Source organism: Anolis sagrei, chromosome 2 (genome assembly GCF_037176765.1).
Source record: "Anolis sagrei isolate rAnoSag1 chromosome 2, rAnoSag1.mat, whole genome shotgun sequence".
In the NCBI taxonomy this organism is placed as follows: Eukaryota; Metazoa; Chordata; class Lepidosauria; order Squamata; family Dactyloidae; genus Anolis; species Anolis sagrei.
The window spans coordinates 192,243,535-192,268,769 of record NC_090022.1 but is presented as its reverse complement, the minus strand read 5'-3'; the positions used below and the strand labels follow the sequence as shown (position 1 = coordinate 192,268,769).

Genomic DNA, 25,235 nt, shown 5'->3' with positions numbered 1-25,235 from the left:
TTTTTTCCTCTTGTTGCAGCCAGATTTAGACAGAAATTATCGTCATGGTGGTTACGTTCTTGTAAAAATTGCCTTTCAAGAGGCTTATCACAGTTTTCCATGTTCCAGGACCTAGAATCAAATCTTTAATCCCGCCAATCCCTTTCAAGATTTCAGATCTTCAAACACTGAATTCTTTTTTTGCTGTGGTGCTTGGCTACTGCTTTCCACAAGGTGGCTGTACTGAGTTTTTCCAAGTTCTGATGCTGACCATTCTGTTTGCTCAGACCTATAATAGAGCTAGGCCAGGTCAACGGCAATGAGGTAGCAGAGGGCCAGGAAAGTGGGTAGAGTGCAGAGCGAGGACCTAAACTCTTGGCCAGGGTAAGACCTGGGGCTAATCATTAACAAAAGCCTGCCAGAACCACCAGGTCTCCAAGTCCTTTTTGTCTTCGCTGTCTGGGGAGGATGTTCCAAAGGTGGGGGACCACCACTGTGAAGGCCCTCTCCCTCGTCCCTACCAACTGCAATTGAGACAGTGGTGGGAGCAAGCAAAAGGCCTCCCTGGAAGATCTAAAACTCCGTGCCGGTTCATAGAGGGAGATGCGATCACGGAGATAGGCGATCCCAAACCATTTAGTGTTTTATAGGTCATGACAGACTTTGTATTTCTAGGTGCAAAAATTACTGCAGATGCAGACTGCAGCCAGGAAATCAGGAGATGCTTACTTCTTGGGAGGAGAGCAATGACCAATCTCAATAAAATAGTGAAGATAGTGACATCACACTGGCAACGAAGATCCGCCTAGTCAAAGCCATGGTATTCCCTGTAGTCACCTACATTCTGACTGTGCAAACAGTGTGTGTGGCTTGTAAATAGAGGATTTAAACCAGAGATTATACAATAATGGTAAATGCTATGGGCACTCATCCTTGTTGACATCTAGCCCAATATCCCAGGAGTTGCTGTTCATATTTATAATGAAAAGAAATCACAGAACATCTTTGAAAAGGAGTATGCACAGACTTGCCACCAAACTACACATGCATCAATGGACCTGACCAGACCAGAAACACATCCACTAGAAGCTTGCCAATCCACTCAACACCCAGATTTCAGAAATGGCTAACAATTCCTCCTCGGTGGCATTTTTCAGCTTATTACTATTCCAGGGTTAAATACAAATCCAGCTGGCTGAACAGTTATTTGTGTTTGAGTTTCCAATAGCTTGACAACTGGCGGTTGTCAAGCCTACGGGAAGGCTGAGTGAAGGAAGATAGATGCTTTTGAACTGTGGTGCTGGAGGAAAGTTCTGAGAGTGCCTTGGACCACAAGAAGATCCAACCAGTCCATACTTCAGGAAATAAAGCCTAACTGCTCACTGGAGAAAAAGATAATAGAGGCCAAGTTGAAGTACTATGGCTACATCATGAGAAGAAAGGAAAGTTTAGAGAAGACAATTATGCTTGGGAAAATGGAAGGAAAAAGGAAGAGGGGCCAACCAAGGACAAGATGGATGGATGGGATCCTTGAAGTGACTGGATTGACCTTGAAGGAGCTGGGGGTGGCCATGGCTGACAGGGAGTTCTGGCATAGGCTGGTCCATGAGGTCACAAAGAGTCAGAAGCGGCTGAACGAATAAACAGCAGCAAGGTCATAACCTGCACCTTGAATTGGGCCCGGCAGCTTATTGGCAGTGAGGGCCTACAAATATGTTTGACACTACTATGTTATCCATTTTGCATACTGTATGCCACAAATACAAATGTGAAATATGATATTATATCTTTAAACATCGTTTAATCACACTACCACTATGCCTAGGAATTCACAGCTAAGGGGTTACATATAGTCTGTAGGAGTTCAGACTGTGATTGTGTCTAATGATCAGGGTACTCTGGATGCTGGGAGTGACAATGGGGTTCTTGTGTCTAATGATGAGGTTGCTCTAGATGCAGAAAATGACAATGGGATTCCTGTTCAAAGTGAGTTTTCTGATGAGAATGTTTCTGAAGGGTTTGGGGATGATGGTCTGTTCTCTGGGCCTGAACTGCTACCAGAGAATTCCCAAGGCTTTGAGCCTGAGAAAGGCTCAGCACGTGGGACAGCTGCAGAAATTAATGAGCCAGTAGATTGGAGAAGTGTTTTCAGTCAGCAAAGGAAAACACACCAGGCTCTCAGGCGCTCTGCCAGATTGCAGGAGAGACTGATAGCAGATTCAAGGCTGAAAATAAATCCTTTCCTGGCCGCTTGGGTTATAGAGTAGATTAGGGGATAAAAGTGCCAAGTACAGAATTTGTAGTCAGACAAAGCAATGTTGGAATTGAGTCAAGACGTCGTCTCAGGTCCCTGGAAGCCTTGCCTTGGATAGATTCTTGTGTCAAGTGCCTTGTTATTTCCATGCTGAAGTGCCTTGCTTGATTCATGCTCAAATTTTGGGGTTTTGCCTTGGAAGATCCTGTTTTTGTTGTCATGAACTTTGATGGACTATTTCCTGGATTTGTTGTTCCTATCTTTCTTTTCTATCTAATTGAATTTACCTATTTTTGTGGATTGCTTTTTACTGCTACTGCTTTTAATTGTCTTCAATAAACTGCTTGCATTTTACTCAGCTGTGTGCTGTTGAAAGTCAGAGGGCTTCCTGGCCTGGAGTACAACATAGTCAGACTAATGGGGTAAATGGCTACTGGGCAACAGCTGTATTAGGGGGTGACATTGGTGAAGGATGTCTGAAAGACAATAGCAGTGGCATATTTGTTGATACTGCACAGAGGTAGACACTGTGAACAGCACCTGAATGTCTTTTACACAAAAATCTGAGACTAATCAAAATAAAGCAAGTGGTAATACTGGATGATGAATCTCCCAGGTCAAAAGGCGCTCAACAAATTACTGGGTACAGGAGACCACAACTCTGAGTAACACTGGTTAATGATGCAACTAGACTCAAGCTGAAAAGATGTTCAGCTGTTGACATGCTCAGAAGTGTAAGGAAACTCCAAAGTTGCACAAGACATATTACAGGAAGTAGAAGCAGCATGAATGTGGGGAAGATAGTCGTTGTAAAAGAAGTGAGGGGGCATACAGATATTGCAATATCTGATGCGAATGAGCTAATGTTGGATAAGTAATGAGACATTTTCAGTCACACAGTGTTTTACCCAAGGAATTAAAATCTCATAAGAAATGGGATGGATTAGACTTCCAGTGTGGATGGCATGGCAGTTGTTCGGACACTTTGAGGGCTCTCAAAGTTCCAGCCGAGTAAAGTAGTTGGGTAGAGCGTGTAACTTCCTCTCCCCAGCGGATCGAGTCCAGGGAGACAGGGCTAAACCCCAATGGTCTAAGATGTTACCCCTCAAGGGTGGTATCCAATGACCCAGGAGAAAGCCCATAGGGTACAGTGGACCACAGCGAGGTGATCCGAGTCTCGGACGAGACTCGGCTTACAGCAAACTAATCCACATTTTAAAGACAAGAACAGAAGAAGAGAGGGAGGAGTATTAAGAAATTACTTTGAAACATAAGTTTCCAAGAAAAAAAATCAATTCATCAAGGAAAAGAGGCAGCTTGAGAATTAAAAAAGAAATAAACAACTTAAGAGCAGGAACGGAGGAAAGAAGGAGGGAGAATTAAATAAAAATAACCGCAATCTAATTACTTATTACTTGCTTTATGGTGGGTTAAAGTTTGGCATGAGAATATTGTTACTCTTGTTGAGATATGATTGATAGTTAATGTAGCAGTCTCTCATAGGTCCTATTCCTGAGTTTCATTATTAAAAATGAGAGTATTGCTGGGTTGTTGTTAGGCTTTTGTAAAATAATATTGCAATCGGATTTCCTTGAAAAATACTGAGCAAGTTTATCAAAAGTTAATTTCCTCTAAAAATACGTTTGCTGTCTCTATGGCCACAGTTCTAGATGCACTTAACATGGTAGTCAATTCTGAACTTGGAAAGGGTTACTTTTATGTAAATATGGCCAGGACCAGGCTGCATGCAGTGCATGAAAGATTGATTAGCTGCATGGGTGGTTCGTTTATAATTGAAGAAATGATCCTACTTAAGGGCTAAAGTAAATGTAATAAGAGCAGGCAGCCCTGTTTATTTATTCACTCAGCTGTACTGTTCGTGTATTAATACTGTCTGCCCAATTATGATAACAAAAAAATTGAGGTAGTGATGGCACTGGCAGGGTGAAACTAAATTGAATCTCATGCCCTCTGATAGATTGGTGGGGCTGAATTAATACATTGGTTATGGTGGCCATTCCTAATACAATACAATCTCTAAATCCATGGATGATACATTCCAAGAACTCCTTATAGAGTCCTGAAACTGAGAATAATCATGAACCCTATATTTTGGGTAAACTTAGGTCATAAGCATAAGAATCGGACAGAGGGACACCTTAGAGAGATCTGCAAAAGGAGGACTATATGAACAAACTATTCATGTAGGTGTCTACATAAATAGACACCTCTTTTTATGTAATAGCTAAATGCAGCACATTGCAGACTTTTGATTCCTTTTTAATGGGACATCGAGACAGATAATGAATGCTGGTTGATGATGATGACTTTTGCTTTGGGGCTGAGAGTGTGTGATATCCTTAAGGTTATCCAGTGGGTTTCTATTGGTGAATTGAAATCTGAAATCCATATTCATAGTCAGATGTTCAAACCAGTACTCTATGCTGTATGGTGATATTTATATTTCACCCTTTTCCCAGTCTGTGAAATAAGTCCATTCATAAAAGTTAGAACATCCTAAAATGTTGTTGTTCTATGCCTTCAAGTTGTTTCTGACTTAGGATGCCCAAAGGAGAAGCTATCATGGAGATTTCTTAGCAAGATTTGCTCAGAGAATGTTTGCTTTCTTCTGCAATGTAAGGAGTTTGACTGGTCACTCAATGTGTTTATGTGGCCAAGTGGGGATTTGAACCCTGGTTTCCCAGAATCTTAGTCCAGCACTAAAATCACAACACTATTCTGTGTTCTGGCAGAGAAAGATTTATGACCGTGGTTCCCAATCTTATTTTGGCCATGCATCACCTAAGCTGTTCTAAACTCCTGATCCTTCCGCCATCTGGGGACTTATAATTCTTCTTATTCAAAAAATTAACTCATATTTCTTAATGTGGAGGAAGCCTAAAAGACTCTTAACTTGGTCTTAACAAGCTTCCAAAGAGGTATCTGCATCAAATTGAAGCTAACATAAGGATCTCATCACATTGCAGACAATATTTGGGGGGGGGGGGGGCGGCAGCGTTCGTCATGGATTGTGGAAATAGAGGTGTGCAATTCAGCCAAAAGGCATGCTGTTTCGGGATTCATTTTAGGCTAATCCCTCATTTTGTTTACTGGGAAGTCACTCAAGGGGGGGGGGGGGGGAGCGTTGCCATTTTCATTTGGCAAAGATTCAGCCCATTGGCTACAATGGGAAACTTCTCTAGGAGCCCCGACTGCCTCAGATATAATGCAGACTTAACTCCATCCTCTCCAGTAGCTGATAAATCCGGCTCTCTTGATCCGTTTTGCCAAGCTTTTAAGTTCCCTCCTCCTCATTCTGTTTTTGGGGATTACACGAAACGGATCACCAAATATTGCAAATCACTTTAGGTCAAACTGATTTAGGCCCAAGCCTAGTAGGGAACCCGTTGCCCTGCGCCCCTTACCTCACAGGGGAAAATATCACTGCCCAGCTTTCCCCCGTTCTTCTCAATGCCTCGTACAACAGTTTCACGTCTTGTCAGGGATGGAGCCCATCTGGAAGTAGACCTACGTCATCTGATAGGATCCAGTGGGTTCCATCCATGAAGTGAGGTGAAGCTGTTGTAGGACAGGCAATTTTGCCTGTGTGATGAAGTCCTATGTGTCCAACTTCATTTGGTGAGAATATGCGAGAATATCCTGTTGCCTGACATTAATTTTCTTGCAGCTGATGATCTTTTTTAAAAACTTATCTATGAAACTTTAGATTTTTTTCATAGATTTCTTGCTACATTCATATGCAGAACATTTTTATATATTTTGTATAGCTTGTAATGTTAAAAGAACACTGAAAGGAGTGGAGTTTTTGGAATGAGACCTGCTTCCCTTTTTTGTGCTCTTGACTTGCTAGTTCACTCCATGCTCTCCCCACTGCCTCCTCTCTATAAGTGGGCTTCCCTCGCTCTATTAGCATCAGCTGATGGTTGTGTACATTCTGACTTTAATTTTCAAAATGTGTATGCCACAGTATATATTTATATACTGTATATACTGTATATAAGGCCCCTAGAACCATAATAAATGCAGAAAAATCACTGTTAATAACTCATTATTTAATTGCCCCCCATCAAAATGAAATTGCTCCCCTGTAGGGCATGTGCTCCACTGGGAACCAGGGGTTTATGATGATGGAATGGGGAAAAGCAACAGCCTAAAGTACTGTCAGATCACCTCGTACCTCTCTTACAGACAATCACAGCACCGCACTGTAAAAAATTATATTGTACAAAAGGCATAAATATAATTAAGTTGAAAGCAAACTAGTGTCCATTTTGTTCTATTCAGGTGTGACTCTTGGTACAGGTTAAGTAAGTATCACTTATCTGGAATTCAAAAATCCTCCAGTCCCCCAAATTGTCCACACGAGTGGCTGAGATAGTAACACCTTTGGTTTCTGATGGTACAGTGTACACAAATTAAATTTCATGCACAAAAATATAAGAAATATGACGCATCAATGACCTTAATGCTATGCATATAATATTTGATTTTTGTGTGTTTAGAATCCCTTCTCCAAGATATGTCATTATGTATGTTCAAATATACCAAAAGCAGGAAAACATACGAAATCCAAAGCACTTCTACTCCCAAGCATGTCATGTAAGTAATAATAAATCTATAATCCCAACTAGAACTGTGGTCCCACTAAAAATTATGAGTAAACACCTATAGAAGTATTCAGGGTCAGTGGGTCTACCCTAGTTTGGATTCTCAATAGGTTTCAGGTGATATATAATGTGGCTTGAATACATTAGTCACAAAAATATCTCCTTTGGAGCAAACATCTTCTCTAGCTAGTCTTAACTTGGTAGAAATACACTGTGTCCCTTTTCAGGAAGTGCCAAAGTGAGATGACAATGGACAATAGGCTTGAAATGTCTTTTGGTCAGACGAATCTCAAGCCTTCTGATCAATAGTCTTCACTCACTACTCTTAACTTCATCAGGCTAATGATGAATATGCATGTGAGGCTATTATGCAGGCATGATTCTTAAATAATTCATGAGTATAAAACAGACTTCATCTTCAAAATTTTGCAAAAGGACCTGGAATGAAACCAGGTTGACAGCAGGGCGAAGCTACAAAGTAAAAATCAGCACGACTTGAAAATAGTCGCATTTGAAAGGCCAGAGTGTAGCTGCCAGAGGGACCTGTTGCAAGGAGCTGACAACAAAACAGAGGTCAGTCGGGGTGTTACATATCCCTTCAATAGCTGGAATGTGATTAATTTTGTACTGTAGAATTTTGAAATCAGCTGGAATATAGATTCAATTAACATACATCAGGGTAAAACCAAGGATATGAAAAAAAGCTACAGATTTGCTAAGGATGCCTCCACACTTGAAATGCACCATGGAATGTCCATGCTTTATTTACACATGCTTTATGGGGCACCTCGATAATGCCAGTTTAACCAAATGGCTGTCATGTTGTATATTCTCAATTCTTTTAATACATTTTCTCTGATAATGGAACAATTTGTTGGAAATAGCAACCTCCTACAAGCTTCCTATACTAGTTATTTGTTATGCTTACTCTAATGTATATGTGTGTATTGGTATGCAGTTTTCCTTAACTCTATGTTGTGGGAGGGGCTGCAGACCATGTGACCAGATCTGGGACTTTTCATCTTAGACTCCGTTTTAGAACGGACAGACTCCATTAGACTCTCAGACTGTGCAGACTCCATTAGACTCTCAGAATGCAGAGATGCTTTAGACTTTGGACTGCTAAGATTATAAATAAGATGTCCCGTGTTATCTGCACAGAGAAACTACTATCTCTAACTGGATTGATATGCAATGTACCTGTATGCTGAATACATGAAGACTGTGTGAAAACCAGATATGTTATTTTAACGAAAATTCTTATTTTTGTCTCTTAACAGCATGATTTAAAACCAAATATATTTTAAGGGACACTGATATTTCTGGTCACTGAAAAGAACACTTCTGAAACTCTGCTGTTTTTTGTGCATTGGCATATCTTTGTTCCTAACTGTTCAAAGAAATATCTAAGTATATCAGTCTAATAGCTGAGAAACCTAATTGCCTTGCATGAATACTAGTGATATTTACCACTAAGGAAAAGGTTGACTTAAGTGAGTTTTTAACTCTTCTCAGGAAGATCATACTTTACAAAAGATTATGATCGCTAACAAGGTCATGCCTTTCCAAAGGTTATGATTATTCCAAATAGTGTGAATGCCAATTAATTTTAAGGATCACGCTTCCAAAAGTCTGTGGAGATTCCTGGTTTTCCCAAATGGTAATGAATGCAATTTTTCAAAATAATTAGGGGTGTGTGGAGGGTGTGAACCACATCTGTGCACACCCCTCATCAGAGGGGGAGACACCAGAATGACTGTCTATAAAATGCAGTATTTAATCAGTTTTTTTATTATATATAAAATCAATAGTTAGATATAACCAAAAAAGCATTATTTTGCAAACTCATCTTAAATGTCCTGTATTTATATAAGTGCAAGGCTCAAACTCCGTCCTAATTTACATTTTGATCTTTCTAATGCACCTATGCCCGATCAGAGCTGTCATTATTGCATGGTTACAATGACACTTCAAATCACAAGGTTTAATCTTCATCTTCTACAATTGCACATTATTGTTTCCATTCTTGTTTTTTTTTCCAAATTTTTACATTTTGTAAAATTTTCTGGTATTTTAGCTACAATATTTTAGTTATACATTTATTTACGGTCAATGATGAGCATCAAGAAATGTACAAATGTCAAAATAAGAACATATACATTTAGGCATTAAGAAACAATGTCAAAAACAAAGTTAGAACCCAGTATTGAATATGATAGTTAAAACAGTGTTAAACATTTATATGCTAAAATGATAATGGTAAAAACTGGAGTAAATATTAAAACCTTCTAAGAGTGTGACAGCATCTTGCGACAACAAGCTATTGCTGCTGCACAAAACTAGTGTGTATATGGTTTGATATGGTAGGAGGTCCATGTAGGTGACACCATGAGTTACCACACTAAGTGACACCAGCAACCTTAGTGACACTACTTTTATGGAACATCTTTTGATTTTGTGAAGAGTAGAATATTACTGTTATCTCTGCAGATGGAGACCATCATAGGCTGACTCTACACTGTATAATTAATGCAGTTTGATACCATTTTAACTGCCATGGTGCAACACTATGGAACCCTTGGACTTGTAGTTTTGTGAGGCACCAGCACTCTTTGACGGAGAAGGCTCAAGACATGTAAAATTACAAGTCCCTGATTCTATAATAATGAGCCATGGCAGTTAAAGTAGTGTCAAACTACATACATTAATTCTACAGTGTAGATGCAACCATAGTTACTCCTTGGGGAATTTGACATGTGGCGGTCTAATGTTCAAGTCTTCCCCCTCATACCCATATTTCCATACCTCTTCACTACTACCTTTACAGTCATGAGCATCTTTTTATTGGTCTTTTCGTGTAGCATCTTGCGTACATTTAGAATTATTAAAATATTTAAAGAATAGCTATTTTAGCTCAAATCTGGCGTTCATTCCAGGTACTTATATGCATGTATACATACATACTGGTAAAAATGTTGAGGATATATGAGCATCAATGTATTGTGTGGAAAACTATATCTGTAAATAACGACACTTGTCAAAGAAAGACATGGTGAAAATTTATACAAAAATGTGGCTTTGGCTATGAGGAATATAGTTTCAGCTATGGAAAATAAAAACAGACAGCGTATAAATTGGAATACAGATTTGTCAGCAAAGGAATAATGAGAGCTGGGAAGGATTCATACATAAAGTGTTAGATAGCAATCATATTCTGTGTGGAAAAAGAGAAAGAGACTGAAAGAGGGAGAGAGAAGCTTTATATCTTTGAGCTATTAATTTGAGTATAATTCTTTGCCCTTTCTTTGCCCAAAGCTGTTTACTAAAAGAAAAATCTAACAGTGTTTCAGAAAGAATTCTGCTGATGCCTGAATTAGAATTAATGTGCCCCATTTTACTGAATGTATTATATTAATAGTATGCCAATGTATGTAAATGAGCCTGAAATTCAACAAGATGGAAGTATTTAAATATTCATAATCACCATGCAGCATATGCAAATGAACTTCTCACTCGAACTGCAGTATGATGTTTCCAAACCAGCTGCACCAGAGCAAAGGCAGTTTATCATAATGGATTCCGTTGTTAATGAAAATGTTGACAGCATTAGTCAGGTATTAGCATGTGGATGTATGGTATTATTTGCTTTTTTGGAGCCTGATTAAGACAGGGATTCTTATCCTAGCAGGCATTTAAGCTTAGGCTTTGGTGGAAAATGAGCTTTTATTTTCGCACTTGGAGGAAGGAAAATCTACATCTCCAAAGGGCAGGAGTTCAGAATTCAAGATGCTTTTTCACCCAGTGGTCTTCTTATTATCTTCATTAATTGATCTGGAAATTCACTAGTTTTCCAAAAGCAAAGCAAACTCATTAGATTGGGGAAATCAGAGGTGAAAATGGTAGTGTTCTGGCATCAGGAATATGTCTGTGTGAATGTGTGTAGATGAAAGTCCTATTGAACCAATTATATGACAAGATATGGTCCTTAGCTCAGTGGTAGAACAGGTTCTTCCCATGTAGAAGTCCCTAGATTACTTTTTGACATGTTGGGAAAGACTTTGATATTCTGGAAGTCAGTCAGCATGGACAGTACTGATCTCAATATAAGTAAAGTTCCCAAGACATCCACCTTGGCTTTATGAGCATATGTTACTCAGTTGGTTCTCTCAGCTTTATACATATGGAGTTTGGGCAAGTGGATAGGGAAACCCTAAGAAAAAGGTTGTTGAATGCTTGGAGAGGGATAACTGGAAGGGTGCTGTAGTTGGGTTGTTGTAGGTTTTTCAGGCTGTATGGCCATGTTCTAAGGCCCGGGGGCCGGATACAACCCTCCAAGGTCATTTACCCTCACTCAGGGTCAACCTAAGTCTGAAACAACTTGAAAGCACACAACAACAAAACAATCCTATCTCATCAGCCAAAAGCAGGCCTACACTTTCCATCGTATAATCCGGCCCCCAACAGTTTGAGGTACTGTTTGAAGCCCTCTGTTTAAAAAGTTTGAGGACTCCTGTGGTACAGTATGGGATAGAATATCATTTACCGGGATTGTGGCGCAGCTGGCTGAGTGTCAGCTGCATTAAGATCACTCTGACCAAAAGGTCATGAGTTTGAAGCCAGTCCGGGTTGGAGTGGGTTTCCAACCATTGTGTAGCCTGTTGTCGACGTTTGCAACCCGAAAGACAGTTGCATCTGTCAAGTAGGAAAGTAAGGTACCACCTTAAAAAAAGTGCGGGGAGGCTAAAATTAACTAAATTATGAGACCATAAAGAAGCACTCCAGCGGGGAAGCATGCGAGGAATGCGGAGGTACTTTATCAGCCTCACAGGTGGACGATGAAAGTGACAGCTCCCCTGGCGGCCAGAAAAAGTTAAATAGCCTCTGTGTATGTCTGTATATGTTGTAAGTCAAAACTGGCATTGAATGTTTGCCATATAGGTGTACACTGTAATCCACCCTGAGTCCCCTGCGGAGTGAGAAGGGCGGAATATAAAAGCTGTAAAATAATAATAATAATAATTTAGACCTATTATTAATAGTAACTTTCATGCAATCTGAAACATAGCACCTACCGATCCCCATGGATGCCAATTAACTGAGAGTCTACTGTACTTATAACACTGTGCAACACAATATTTGTTCCTGGGTTATAAATGGCATTTCCTAATTGGGCTTATCATACAAACATAGGAAAAGGATACTGTTCCTTTATTCAGGTGGCGGCCACAAGGGGCCACTAGAGAATATTATTATTATTATTATTACTAGCTGTCCCCTGCCATGTGTTGCTGTGGCCCAGTCTGGTGATCTGGAAAATAAAGTAATGAGAAAGTGTTGGTTTCTAATATATGTAATTCCTTTATGCTTGTGAGTAAACAGTATTTCTTGTTGTTTCTTTGTCAGTGTTGATGTGGAGAGTGTCTGGTTTGCCTACTCTGGAATATGCAACATATCATAGTCCTTCTTTAAGGGTCCCTTTCAAATCTATGATACTATATCCGTGTGTGTGAGAGAGAGAATCATATCTATATCTATATTTATGACTGGATGGCTCTTTGTCAGGAGGGCTCTGATTACATTTTCTTGCCCTGGTGAAGAGAGTTGGACTGGATGGCCTTAAGTATTTTCTGTTGGTCATGGGGGTTCTGTGTGGGAAGTTTGCCCCATTTCTGTCGTTTGTGGGTTTCAGAATGCTCTTTAATTCTAGTGAACTATAAATCCCAGTAATTACAAATCCCAAATGTCAAGGTCTATTTCCTCCAAACTCCATCTGTGTTCATACTTAGGTATATGGAATTTTTGTGTCAAGTTTGGTCCAGATCCATCATTGTTTGAATCCACTGTGCTCTCTGGATGTAGGTGAACTACAACTCCCAAACTCAAGGTCAATGCCCACCAAACCCTTCCAGTGTGTTCTGTTGGTCATGGAAATCCTGTATGCCATGTTTGGTTGAATTCCATCATTGGTGGAGTTCAGAATGCTCTTTGATTGTAGGTGAACTATAAATCCCAGCAACTACAACTCCCAAAATGTCAAGGTCTATTTCCCTTAAACTCCATCTGTGTTCATATTTGGGCATATGGAATATTTGTGCCAAGTTTGGTCCAGATCCATCATTGTTTGAGTCCACAGTGCTCTCTGGATGTGGGTGAACTATAATTCCCAAACTCAAGGTCAATGTCCACCAAACCCTTCCAGGTTTTTCTGTTGGTCATGGGAGCCCTGTGTGCTAAGTTTGGCCCAATTCCATCATTGGTGGAGTTCAGAATGCTCTTTGATTGTAGGTGAACTATAAATCCCAAATGACAAAATCAATTTTTTCGAGTGGAGGACATAAATTGGACAGTTAGGTGTCTTGTGTCCAAATTTGGTGTCAATTCCCCCAGTGGTTTTTGAGTTCTGATGGTAGCATGAACTAACATTACATTTTTATTTATATAGATGATGATGATTATTATTATAATTATCATTATTACCGAGAATGCTTATGGAACATGGCCATACAGACCTAAAAAATTACAGCAACCCAATTCAGTGTCGTTTGTGGCAGCCACAAAAACAAAACAACGGCCTTCAAAGTAAGTCCCGCATGGTTAAAGAGTAAATAACACTTTCAAACCAGGAACAGATTTTTGTTCACATTTGGTGACATAGTGTCTTGACATATAGATGGAGAATGTGATACTTTTCTGGGAGAGCTGAGCTCTGTGCCTCTCTTCCGCCTCTAGCGGCCGCCTGGGGCTCTGCAGTCTGCGGCAAAGGCCTTGGCATAAATTATGCTCATGACGCAGTAGCCCCAAAGCCCCCCGGGCTCCTTCCTCGCCCCTTGGCTCTGCCCCGCGGGAGGGACCCGGGCTGAGTGGGCCCTAGAAGTACCCCTGGGGCCCGGTGTGGGCTTTCCCGGGTGTTTCACCGGGGCCTGAGTGGGGCTCAAAGGCGCGGGGGGGGGGGGAGGCGGAGTGGGAGCGCCGCCCTCGCCCCCTCCCCTCCCCTTCCCGTGCGCGCTCCCACCTTGCCCGCCTGCCGCTGCCTCCGCCTCCGCCGCGGTGCCATGAATGTTTAATTAATCCTGGGAGGGAGGGAGGGGAAAAAATAAAGAAACCTCGATCCGGGGCGAAGACCTCCTCGCCAGGCGCCCCGTCGGGGGCCACAGGGGCGATCGGGGCCCGCTCTTGGCTGCGCGGTGGTGAGTGGGGTCCGGGGGGGGGAGGGGGACCGGCTCCGGTGAATATGCAATGGCCTTAATTAGCATAATTTATATATTTATGATAAAGAGAGAGGGCGCGAGACGGGGAAGCGGGGAGACAGGGCTGGAGGGAGAGGGAGGGAAGAGGGAAGGGATGGGGCAGGGTGCGGGGGGGGGGAGGAAAGGGGGTGTCTTTTGGGGGGCTTGGAAAGGGAGGGGGAGGAGGGAGATGGAGAGGGGAAGGCATTGGGAGAGATGGCTGAGGAGGCGCTCCAAAGGCAGAGATTTGGGGAGAAGGAAGCAAGGAATGGGGCATTTGAGGGGGGCAGATAGGGACTGAGACTATTCGAGAGGCATTTCGGGGGGCTTTATGGATAGAAGAGGGGTATGGGGCGTATGTGGAGACGGGTTATGGCACATGGGAGTTGGGGGACATTGGTCGAGGGGCTAACATTTGGGGACTGAGGGATCTGGGCTTGGGAACTTGGGGAGACTGGACGAGGGACTGAGGCTTGTCATCGCAGATTTCCTTTCTCCCCTGGTGGGTCTCCAGAGCGCCTGGAAGTTGTTCTTGGACAAGCAATGGGTCGGGCAGAAGGAGGGGGGCAGGTTAGGGTCTCCTCCCATTAGCCCCACAGGCGGAGGGGCAGATACACGGAGTCGGGGCGTGGAAAAGGGAGAGAGAAGGAGAGGGATGCTTGTGGTCGGAGAGATCATCCCGAAGTGGGTCACACTGTTGAGCAGGCATGGGCTTCTTCTTCTTCTGGTGTGAGAGAATTGGCCGTCTGCAAGGACGTTGCCCAAGGGACGCCCAGATGATTTGATGTTTTTATCATCCTTGTGGGAGGCTTCTCTCATGTCCCCGCATGAGGAGCTGGAGCAGATAGAGGGAGCTCATCCGCCCCTCCCCGGATTTGAACCTACGACCTGTCGGTCTTCAGTCCTGCCGGCACAGGGGTTTAACCCACTGCGTCACCAGGGGCTCCGGTGCAGGCATGGGCAAACCTGGGCCCTCCAGGTGTTTTGGACTCCCAACTCCCACCATTGCTAACAGCCGGTAAACTGTCAACCCAGGCTTCCCTAGCACCCAGCCATGGCAGGCCATTTGCCATTGGAACTCCTTAGAGACCTCATGGGCCATCCAGTCCAACCCCCTGCCAAGAAGCAGGAATATTGCATTCAAAGCACCCCCAAAAGATGGCCATCCAGCCTCTGTTTAAAAGCCACCAAAGAAGGAGCCTCCACCACACTCCGGGGCAGAGAGTTCCACTGCTGAACAGCTCCCACAGTCAGGAAGTTCTTCCTCATGTTCAGATGGAATCTCCTCTCTTGTAGTTTGAAGCCATTGTTCCGCGTCCTAGTCTCCAAGGAAGCAGAGAACAAGCTTGCTCCCTCCTCCCTGTGACTTCCTCTCACATATTTATACATGGCTATCATGTCTCTTCTCAGCATTCTCTTCTTCAGGCTAAACATGCCCAGCTCTTTAAGCCACTCCTCATAGGGCTTGTTCTCCAGACCCTTGATCATTTTAGTCGCTCTCCTCTGGACACATTCCAGCTTGTCAATATCTCTCTTCAATTGTGGTGCCCAGAATTGGACACAATTCCAGGTGTGGTCTAATCAAGGCAGAATAGAGGGGTAACATGACTTCCCTGGATCTAGACACTAGACTCCTATTGATGCAGGCCAAAATCGCATTATCTTTTTTTGCCGCTTCATCATATTGTTGGCTCATCTTTAAATTGTTGTCCACAAGAACCCCAAGATCTTTTTCACAAGTACTGCTCTCAAGTCATGCATCCCCCATTCTGTATCTTTGCTTCCAAGCTCTAGGATAGATTATCACCAGCCTCCTCTTGGGTTGGAAGTGCTGCCCGAAACCCTGTAATTTTATGTTTTTGGTTTTGGGGTTTTTTTTGTCGTGTCAGGAGTAACTGCAAGTTGCATCTGGTGTGAGAGAATTGGCCATCTGCAAGGACGTTTCCCAGGGGACACCTGGATGTTGTGATGTGTTACCATCTTTGTAGGAGGCTTCTCTTATGTCCCTGCATGAGGAGCTGAAGCTGATAGAGGGATTTTATCCGCACTCTTCCCGGACTCAAACCTACGACCTGTCGGTCTTCAGTCCTACCGACACAGGGGTTTAACCCGCTGCGCCACCAGGGGCTCTCAAAATTTTATGGTGCACTCTTAAGAGCTAAAATTAATTTTGGTGAAATATCTTTTTAAAAATACAGACAATTCTTATGCTCTGGTGTTTGCAAAGAAGAGCATGGCTTCAAACTACAGGAAAGGAGATTCCATCTGAACATGAGGAAGAGTTTCCTAACCATGACAGCTGTTCAGCAGTGGAACTCTCTGCCCTGGAGTGTGGTGGAGGCTCCTTCTTTGGAGGCTTTTAAACAGAGGCTGGATGGCCATCTGGTAGGAGTGCTTTGAATGCAATTTTCCTGCTTCTTGGCAGGGGGTTGGACTGGATGGCCTGCGAGGTCTCTTCCAACTCTATGATTCTGTGATTTGTTCTTTGGAGGAAAACATTCTCAGAAGATTATTAAATGCAACAAAACCACCACCCTCATCTACATGGAAAGAAATTAAAGTTACAGCAGTTTTCTATATTGACATTCAAACCTATTAATCATCAGTTTGACTGTAATGTTAGAGACTTCAATTTCTCTTTTCTAGAGCCTGGAAAGTTAGTTTGTTAGGTTAAGGTTAAGGTTTTCTCCTGACATTAAGTCCAGTCATGTCCGACTCTGAAGTTGGTGCCCATCTCCATTTCTAAGCCGAAGAGCCGTCATTGTCCATAGACACCTCCAAGGTCATGTGCCCGGCATAACTGCATGGAGCAACGTTACCTTCCCCTGGGAGCGGCACCTATTGATCTACTCATATTTGCATGTTTTCAGACTGCTAGGTTGGTAGAAGCTGGGGCTAACTGCGGAAGTTCACGCCACTCCCTGGATTCGAACATGCAACCTTTTGGTCAACAAGTTTAGCAGCTAGCATTTTAACCCACTGAGCTACCAGTTTGTTCTACCCAATTAATTTTGTGTTGTCAAAGGCATTCATGGCCTGGATCACTGGGTTGCTGTGAGTTTTCCGGGCTCAGCTCTGAGAATGCCTGCCATAAATGTGGGTCAAACGTCAGGAGAGAATGCTTCTGGAACATGGCCATACAGCCCGGAAAACTCACAGCAACCCAGTGATTCCGCCCATGAAAGCCTTCGCTAAGACATAAAAATTACTGTCACAGGTTGATCGCATTCCTCTCTTTAAACCAATTCTGAAGCGTGAATATTTATTTGGAAGCTTTAAAAGAAGCCTGAGATTTTATTCTGGAGCTTTGTGACTTGCTAAGAGATAGTTGCCTGGTAAATTGTACTCGTCTGGTAAATTGTAATTGTAAGTAATTACAGTTTTTGCTTACTACACACAAAAGATCAATGCAAAATAATTTGAATAAAGGCTGGTGGCATTATCCTCTGCTTTCTGATTTGCTGGAAGGCAAAAGGCAGGTAAGTATCTTCTGAACACTATGTTTATTTATTTATTTATTTATTTACGGTATTTCTAGCCCACCTTTCTCAGCCCTGAGGCAACTCCAGACGGGTTACAGATTGGCGACAATTGGATGCCACGCATTCATAAAAAATACAATTAAAAGCATTCAGCATAGCAGTATAAAAACATTAAAAATATAATCACTAGTGTTGTTCTGTTAAACTCATTTTTTGGTTGTATCGTCTAGCCATTCCGTGTTCATTCTTCATAATTACATGTTCATGTATTACGCTGCATTTCCAACAGCTTGTTCGAAAAGCCAAGTTTTTACTTTCCGGTATATAACCAAAATAATAGCCTAGTCTATGTGAGTGGGAAAAAAAACACCATTATTATTGTACTTAGTTTGTTAAGATCTGCATCAGAATAGTTCCAATGAGGAGAAATAGATACAAAATGTGAGACATGTTTCTAAAGGTCTTATACACACTAAACCTTGGAGTAAATCCTTTTGAAATCGGTGGGGCTTGAAACTGAATAAAGATTGAGAAGAGTACAATTTAAAAACCTAATCAAAGGAATAAAACATTTTCAAAACAGTTTCTGACAAATATAGCGGGGGGAAATCATTCATCTGCCCTTGACAGATGGTATTGATTGAATCAGATACATTATTCTGCTTGCTATATATAAACATTTTGAGAATGTGTCCCGAACCCCTCCCGAGTTTCAGAGTGGATAACAACATAGTACAGTATAATACATGTTATACCCCATTTCCACATACTAGCCTAATTTCTAGTCCCACGAAGTAGACTCATTGCATCAATAGTAACTTGGTAAATTAACATGTATGTCAGTTGGATTGATTTAGTAGGTCTACTCAAGTTGACACTATTAGCTGAATTTAATCTTTGTTTCCTTAGAGGGCCTTGATGGTATCCACATACAGTCTGAAATTGGTTTCTGTTATTATCAATAACAACAACAACACTTTATTTATATTCTGTTCTATCTCCCCAATGGGACTCAAAGCAGATTACATCACACACAGATAGGCAAACATTCAATGCCTTTTAATATAGTGGAATAACAATGGCATACAAACCCACAGAACAAAGGTAAAGGCTTCCCTTCATCTCCGGCTTTCTGGAGGCAGTGCTCAACTCTGGCCATGGGAGATGCTCTTGTTCCATTTCCAAGCCAAGGAGTCTGTTGTCTGTAGACTCCTCCTGATTGTGTTTTGCTGGGATGGCTGCATGGATGCCTTTATTACCTTCCCGCCGAAGCGGTACCTATTGATCTACTCACATTTACATGTTTTTGAACTGCTAGGTTGGCAGGAGCTAGAGCTAACAGCGGGAGCTCCCCCCAACCTGCGGCTTTGAACTTCCAACCTTTAAGTCATCGGATTCAACAGTTCAATGGTTTAACCAATTGCACCACCACGGAACAGATAAACAGCTGTTTGTCTGTGGCATACAAAATATTTTGTTAATATTCTTACTAAAGCTAATCTACTACAAGCAGAATTCTTATTCAAAGTTTCCATCTGCCTTGAAAAAAATGCAAGCGTATGCACTCTTATAACAGGAAGGCCCCAAACGATGATGTCTTGCTTCCGCTGTAACCTTGAGAACACAGAGAGACTACAGCAAAAGAAAACACGCTAAAACTGGATTTTTGAGATTCAAGTTTAGATAAGTTAGCCTTGAAGTTAATTGGTAGCTTTTTCTCATGCAGACCAAACTTAAATTTGTTTGTTTAGAAATAAGCCTCACTGAGTTATTTTGCATTTCGTTGTATTTCCCTTACTACTGTTGTTGATGTATGGTTGGTAGGAAGAATAATGGCTAGGATGAAAGCCAATACTATGTTTGTGTAAATGTGTGATTTAATAACATCTAAACTTCAAAGATGGAAATACTGTAACATATTTTGAGTGCAATCAGTTGGTGGAGCGATTTGTCTGGTTAATTCCGATAACGAACAAGACTCTGGCATGCTAACTAGTTTGCTTAGCAGTAAGTCCCACTAGTTGGAATAAAATTTATTCTATCGTTAGGCTCAGACTTACCTAGTAACTGGAAGCAAAATTTCCAGGAATTAATGGGTGATATAGACCAAGGCTTCTTAATTTTTTTCCCACTCATGACCCCTTTTGGCTCAATAAATGTATACTTGACCCTAAGAATATAAGTATATAAAATAGTTATAAAAATCAAACAAACCAGCACTTACAAGGCTTGCTAAAGAGGCTGATTTTCCTTTTTTTATGAAGTACAGCTGAAGCGTCTTCTGCAGAGTTCATTGTAAACACTGCATGTTGTTGCTAACAGAAATAGGTGGCATTCAGGAACCTGTTACTGTTAGTAAATGGTTCATGACCTCGCCATTGAGCTAAGGGGACCCCATTTTGAGGTCAGGGCTCACAGTTTAAGAAGCAGTGATATAGAATATATTCAGAGGAAAGCTATGACAAACTTGTTTTAATATTTCCTTGCCTATAAAACGGAGAGGTCCATAGGTGATATGAGGTGCTTTACTTTTACTTTAAAGGAGAAGTTCTCAAACTAAGGCCCGGGGGCTGGATACGGCTTTCCAAGGTCATTTACCCGGCCCTCGCTCAGGGTCAACCTAAGTCTGGGTCGACTTGAAAGCACACAAAAACAACAACAACACTCCTATCTCATCAGCCAAAAGCAGGTACACACTTCCCATTGAAATACTAATAAGTTTATATTTGCTAAAATTGTTCTTCATTTTAATTATTGTATTGTTTTAAGTGTTTTTTTTACACTACAAACAAGAGATGTTCAGTGTGCATAGGAATTCATTCATTATTTTTTCAAATTATGATCCGGCCCTTCAACAGTTTGAGGGACTGTAACCTGGCCCTCTGTTTAAAAAAGTTTGAGGACCCCTGCTTTAAAGTGATCGTAGAGCTTCAGTTGTAGTGAGTTCTATCCCAAGCCTTAACTACAGCCCTTTTGTTGTGCTAAGAGTAAATTTAGCAGAGGGTTTTTTTTGTATTTTCATTAGAAACATTTGCTACTGCTCCATTGCCTTCCCTAAACTAGAAGTGCAGTAGGTAAAAGTTAAGGTTTCTCCTGACATTAAGTCTAGTTGTGTCCAATTCTGGGGTGTGGTGCTCATCTCTAAGCCAAAGAGCTGGCATTGTCCATAGACACCTCCAAGGTCATGTGGCTGACATGACTGCATCAGGCCCGTAGCCAGGATTTTGATTTGGGGAGGGCTGAGTTTGATTCGGGGGGGAGGGGGTGAGTCTGAGTGAAAGAGGGTCTACCGTGGCAAATCTTTTGTATCGTTACCCCAATACTCCCATGCATATGGGATATATTGAGCATGGTGATCAGATCATGATATGAATAAACATTACAGTTTGAATAATGTACCAGTAAGGCCTTCTCACGGACCACCATGAGAATTTCGGGGGGGGGGGGGGCTGAAGCCCCTAAAGCCCCCCCCCCCCCCCCCGGCTACATGCCTGGACTGCATGGAGTGCCGATACCTTCCCGCTGAAGTGGTACCTATTGATCTACTCACATTTGCATTTTTTTTTAACTGCTTGGGTGGCAGTAGCTGGGGCTAACAGCAGGCGCTCCACCCCTCTCCCCAGATTCGAACTGCCAACCTTTTGGTCAGCAAGTTCAGCAACTCAGCATTTTAACCCACTACGCCACCAGGGGGGCCCTAGAAGTGAAGTACAGCTTTCTAATAACCCATATATTGCCTGGTTCAGTGCATTTCATTTGTTTTAGGAACAGGCTAATAGTTGAGTCATTTTATGACAGCTTACATTATACTCCGCCATCCCAGACATCTTTAAGCAAATCCTACGATATCTGTCCTTATGTTTTGTGAATGTATTTTCAGAGAAGCTGCCAACAAAGGCCTTTGTTCGCTGGCCCATCTAGACACAGGCTTTCCAGGAATGAGAATGAGTCATTTTGAATAAGATTAGAAGCTGGGAGGTAGCCAGATATGATCCAAAGACTGCAGTGGCACAGAGCAGCATGTTTCCCCATCTGTTTTGATTGTTTTCTACAGCTAGCCAAAACATGGCTCTGCGTTGTTGTTCTTATGATCCAGCCACATTTTGGATCCCTGGGATGAAAGGACTGGGCAAAGCATGCTCATATGATAAATACAACTTTAAAAATAACTACCACACCTATTTAGAAGCACCTGCCAATGTTTAAAAATGCGAGAGACAGATTTGAGGCATTTGCAGATGGAAATAATTCAGAAATTGACAGGTGTGCCCTTTAGTTTAAGTCTCTCTTGTCTCAAAGTGAGAGCAACCACTTAATCATCTGGAATCACTGAAATGAATAAATATATTTGCTTTATTTTAGATATTTCATTGGGGATATCCAAACCAATATATGCATCTAGGCGAGGATGTACTGGTTTTCGAGAGCCAGCATTCCCCATAGTGGGTCCTTGCACCATTTGACCAATCCTGTTATTAAAATTATACACATTGGTGACTCTTGCTACATCTTGAGTAGTAAATTCCAATTTAACTGTACGTTGTGACTGCCTATTATTCAGCTTCTTTGTTTGATCCTATCTCTTCCTGGAATCTTGTTATGTGAAAGAGATGAAAAACTCCAACCTCCACAAGAGCCATAATTTTATTCATGGCTCTCTATATAAATAAAAATGTAATGTTCGTTTGTGGGATTAACATAACTCAAAAACCACTGGGCGAATTGACACCAAATTTGGACACCTACTAACCCAAGGAGTGACCATCACTAAAAAAAATGATTTTGCCATTTGGGAGTTGTAGTTGCTGGGATTTATAGTTCACCTACAATCAGAGCATTGTGAATTCCACCAAAGCTGGAATTGAACCAAACGTGGCACACAGGACTCCCATGACCAACATGGGCATTGATGAGCATTGAACTTGAGTTTGGGAGTTGTAGTTCACCTACATCCAGAGAGCTCTGTGGACTCAAACAATGATGGATGTGGACCATACTTGGCACAAATATTCCATATGCCCAAATATGAACGCAAATGGAGTTTGGGGGAAGTAGACCTTGACATTTGGGAGTTGTAGTTATTGGGATTTATAGTTTACCTACAGTCAAAGAGCATTCTGAACCCCACCAACAACAGAACTTCCCACACAGAACCCCCATAACCAACAGAAAATACTTAAGGCCATCCAGTCCACCTCGCTTCACCGGGGCAAGAAACCGTCAGGAAAGCCCTCCTGACAAAGAGCCATCCAGCCATAGATAAAACTATGCAAGTAAAGTTGGAAACCCATGACTGCCCTTTGGCAGTCCTCAAGAAATAACAGGATAATTATCAGGAAACAAAATTAATTCTAAATAATTTCTGGGTTTGATATTTAGATTTTTTTAATAGATCTGATTTATGTTTTTCAAACTTGGTTTGGTGATTTAAAAACAGCTGTACATCTGTTTACATTTCAAAGTAAATAAAAAATTAACTTGCTTAATTAAGTACTTATGTGCTGCCTTTCGCTTACAAGTTCAGCCCCAAACAGATTTAAAATAGTTTGAGAATGCTGTAGCAACTGAGATACATACTCATGATATCTCCTGAACTAAGGATTTTGCCTTATCTCTGTTTTAGCACAGCAGGTTAATTACCAGCTGCAGTAAATCTTGCCAAGCAAAAGGTTGACAGTTCAAAGCCAGATCAGAATGAGCTCCTGACCTTCAGCCCAGCTCCTTGCCCACCTAGCGTATTGAAAACAACAGTGTGAGTAGATGAATAGGAACCATATTAAGCAGGGAGGTATTTTAGGAATGTTTTGGAGGGAAGTTTATGAACAAAGAAAGCTCTTTGGCGAAGAGATGGAGTGACAGCACCTCCTGTGGCCGGAACTGAGCACAGCCTCCAAAAAAAGCTGAATTATGAGAAAAAGCCTAAATATACCCCTATCTGTTGTCTGTCTTGTCATTGTATAATTGGCATTGAATGTTTGCCGTATATGTGTTCTGTGATCTACCCTGAGTTCCCTTTGGGGTGAGAAGGGTGGAATATAAGTACTGTAAATAATAAGGATGAACCTGGGGATTTTTTTAAAAGTACTACTGCTCATCTTTTGGTTGAGTTGTTTTCATTCAGAACACGAATCAATTTCTGTTTGTGCAGGAAAAGGAAATCTGCGGTTGGTGGTGCTAGTTTCAAACAGTTTTGGGTCCTCTCTTTTCAAGGCTCTAATACTTGATATATCTAGAATGAGTTAGTCTTGAGAACTTTTGAAATGTTCAAGTCACATCTTGGAAAGTTGTTTTATAACAGTGATTCATTATGGAATTTGTTGTCCCCACCCATGTAACTTTGTTATATTCCTCATTGTTTTTTAATTTCTTTTTGTTAATTTCTTTTCTGGAGTGGAAGTCTTAGGATTGATAAGAGTAGGGCATAAAACCCGAAGAAGTCTTTTCACCAAACTTCAATTACTATTCCATACAATCATTAGAAAACAATATTTGTTTTACAAAAATCGTTTTGTTCCCACTTGTGATACTTAAAATATGGGTTTCTTATGCTCTCATTAGAAGAAAGAAAGCCTCATTACATGGTAACACAGTGACTTTCTGACTCATTAACTTACAAACTCAGTAAAGCCATTTACCAACTGGGAAGCCTAAGTGAAAGATGGGCTTCTTTTCAAGCAAAGAAAGGGAAAGGTTCCAAGTGCAAAACTCAGTCCATCCTTGTGCCTGAGTCCTAAAACCAAGCACCACAGGAAAGTATTATGAGAGTGAAATGTTGTCCCATAAACCTCTCTGACTCATTTCTGTTCATATATTTATTTACCACATTTGTATCCTGTCCTTCACACCCCGAAGGGCACTCAGAGCGGCTCACATATATTGGCACAATTCGATGCTACACAAACATACATCCAACAAAATAAACATATACATTAAACCAAACCACTAAAACATCTCAAATATCAAAACCATTAAAACATTAAAACCAATTATAAAATCACGTGATGCAATATCATACTCCAAGGCCGTTCCAGTTGTTGTTGCGCCATTCTGCATTCTGCACTAAAAAGTTCCTATTTGAAAGCTTGGTCTCGCATCCATGTTTTTAGTTTTTTTTCCTGAAGGTCAGGTGGGAGGGGGCTGTTCTGATTTTGCTAGGGAGGGAGTTCCATAGCCATCACTGAGAAGGCCCTGTCTCTCATCCCCACCAACCGCCCCTGCGAAGGAAGTGGGAGCAAGAGAAGGGTCTCCCCAGAAAATCTTAACCTTCGAGTTGGTTCATAGGAAGAGATACTTTCGGAACTGTTTTGGGCTTTGTAGGCCAAAGCCAGAACTTTTAATTTAATATATATATTTAACATATATATTCAGGCATAAGTCAAGGATAGGTTTTGGAGCCAAAATTATGGATTTAAATATAACCCATGGATAAGTTGGGGAGTTATGCTACAGAGAGAAGAAAGCATCAGCATCACTGCTGCCCTGGAGACTAGGACACAGAATAATGGCTTCAAGCTACAAGGAAGGAGATCCCATCTGCACATTAGGAAGAACTTCCTGACTGTGAGAGCCATTCAACAGTGGAACTCTCTGCCCTGGAGTATGGCGGAGGCTCCTCCTTTGGAGGCTTTTAAACAGAGGCTGGATGGCCATCTGTTAGGGGTGCTTT

At 41.6% G+C, this 25,235-nt stretch overlaps 1 protein-coding gene across 2 annotated transcripts in view; it reads left to right on the top strand.

Moving 5' to 3' along the window:
• POU6F1 (POU class 6 homeobox 1) overlaps positions 1-25,235 on the top strand; it is a 56,482-nt gene that overhangs the window by 1,760 nt on the left and 29,487 nt on the right. Inside the window, exon 1 of one of the 2 annotated variants that reach the window (XM_067464286.1) lies at positions 13,965-14,048. The exons of the other annotated variant lie outside the window; for it this stretch is intronic. The gene's annotated coding sequence lies outside the window, so the exon portion shown is untranslated. Of the gene's footprint in view, positions 1-13,964; positions 14,049-25,235 lie in introns of those variants that run through there. 2 annotated transcript variants of the gene reach the window in all.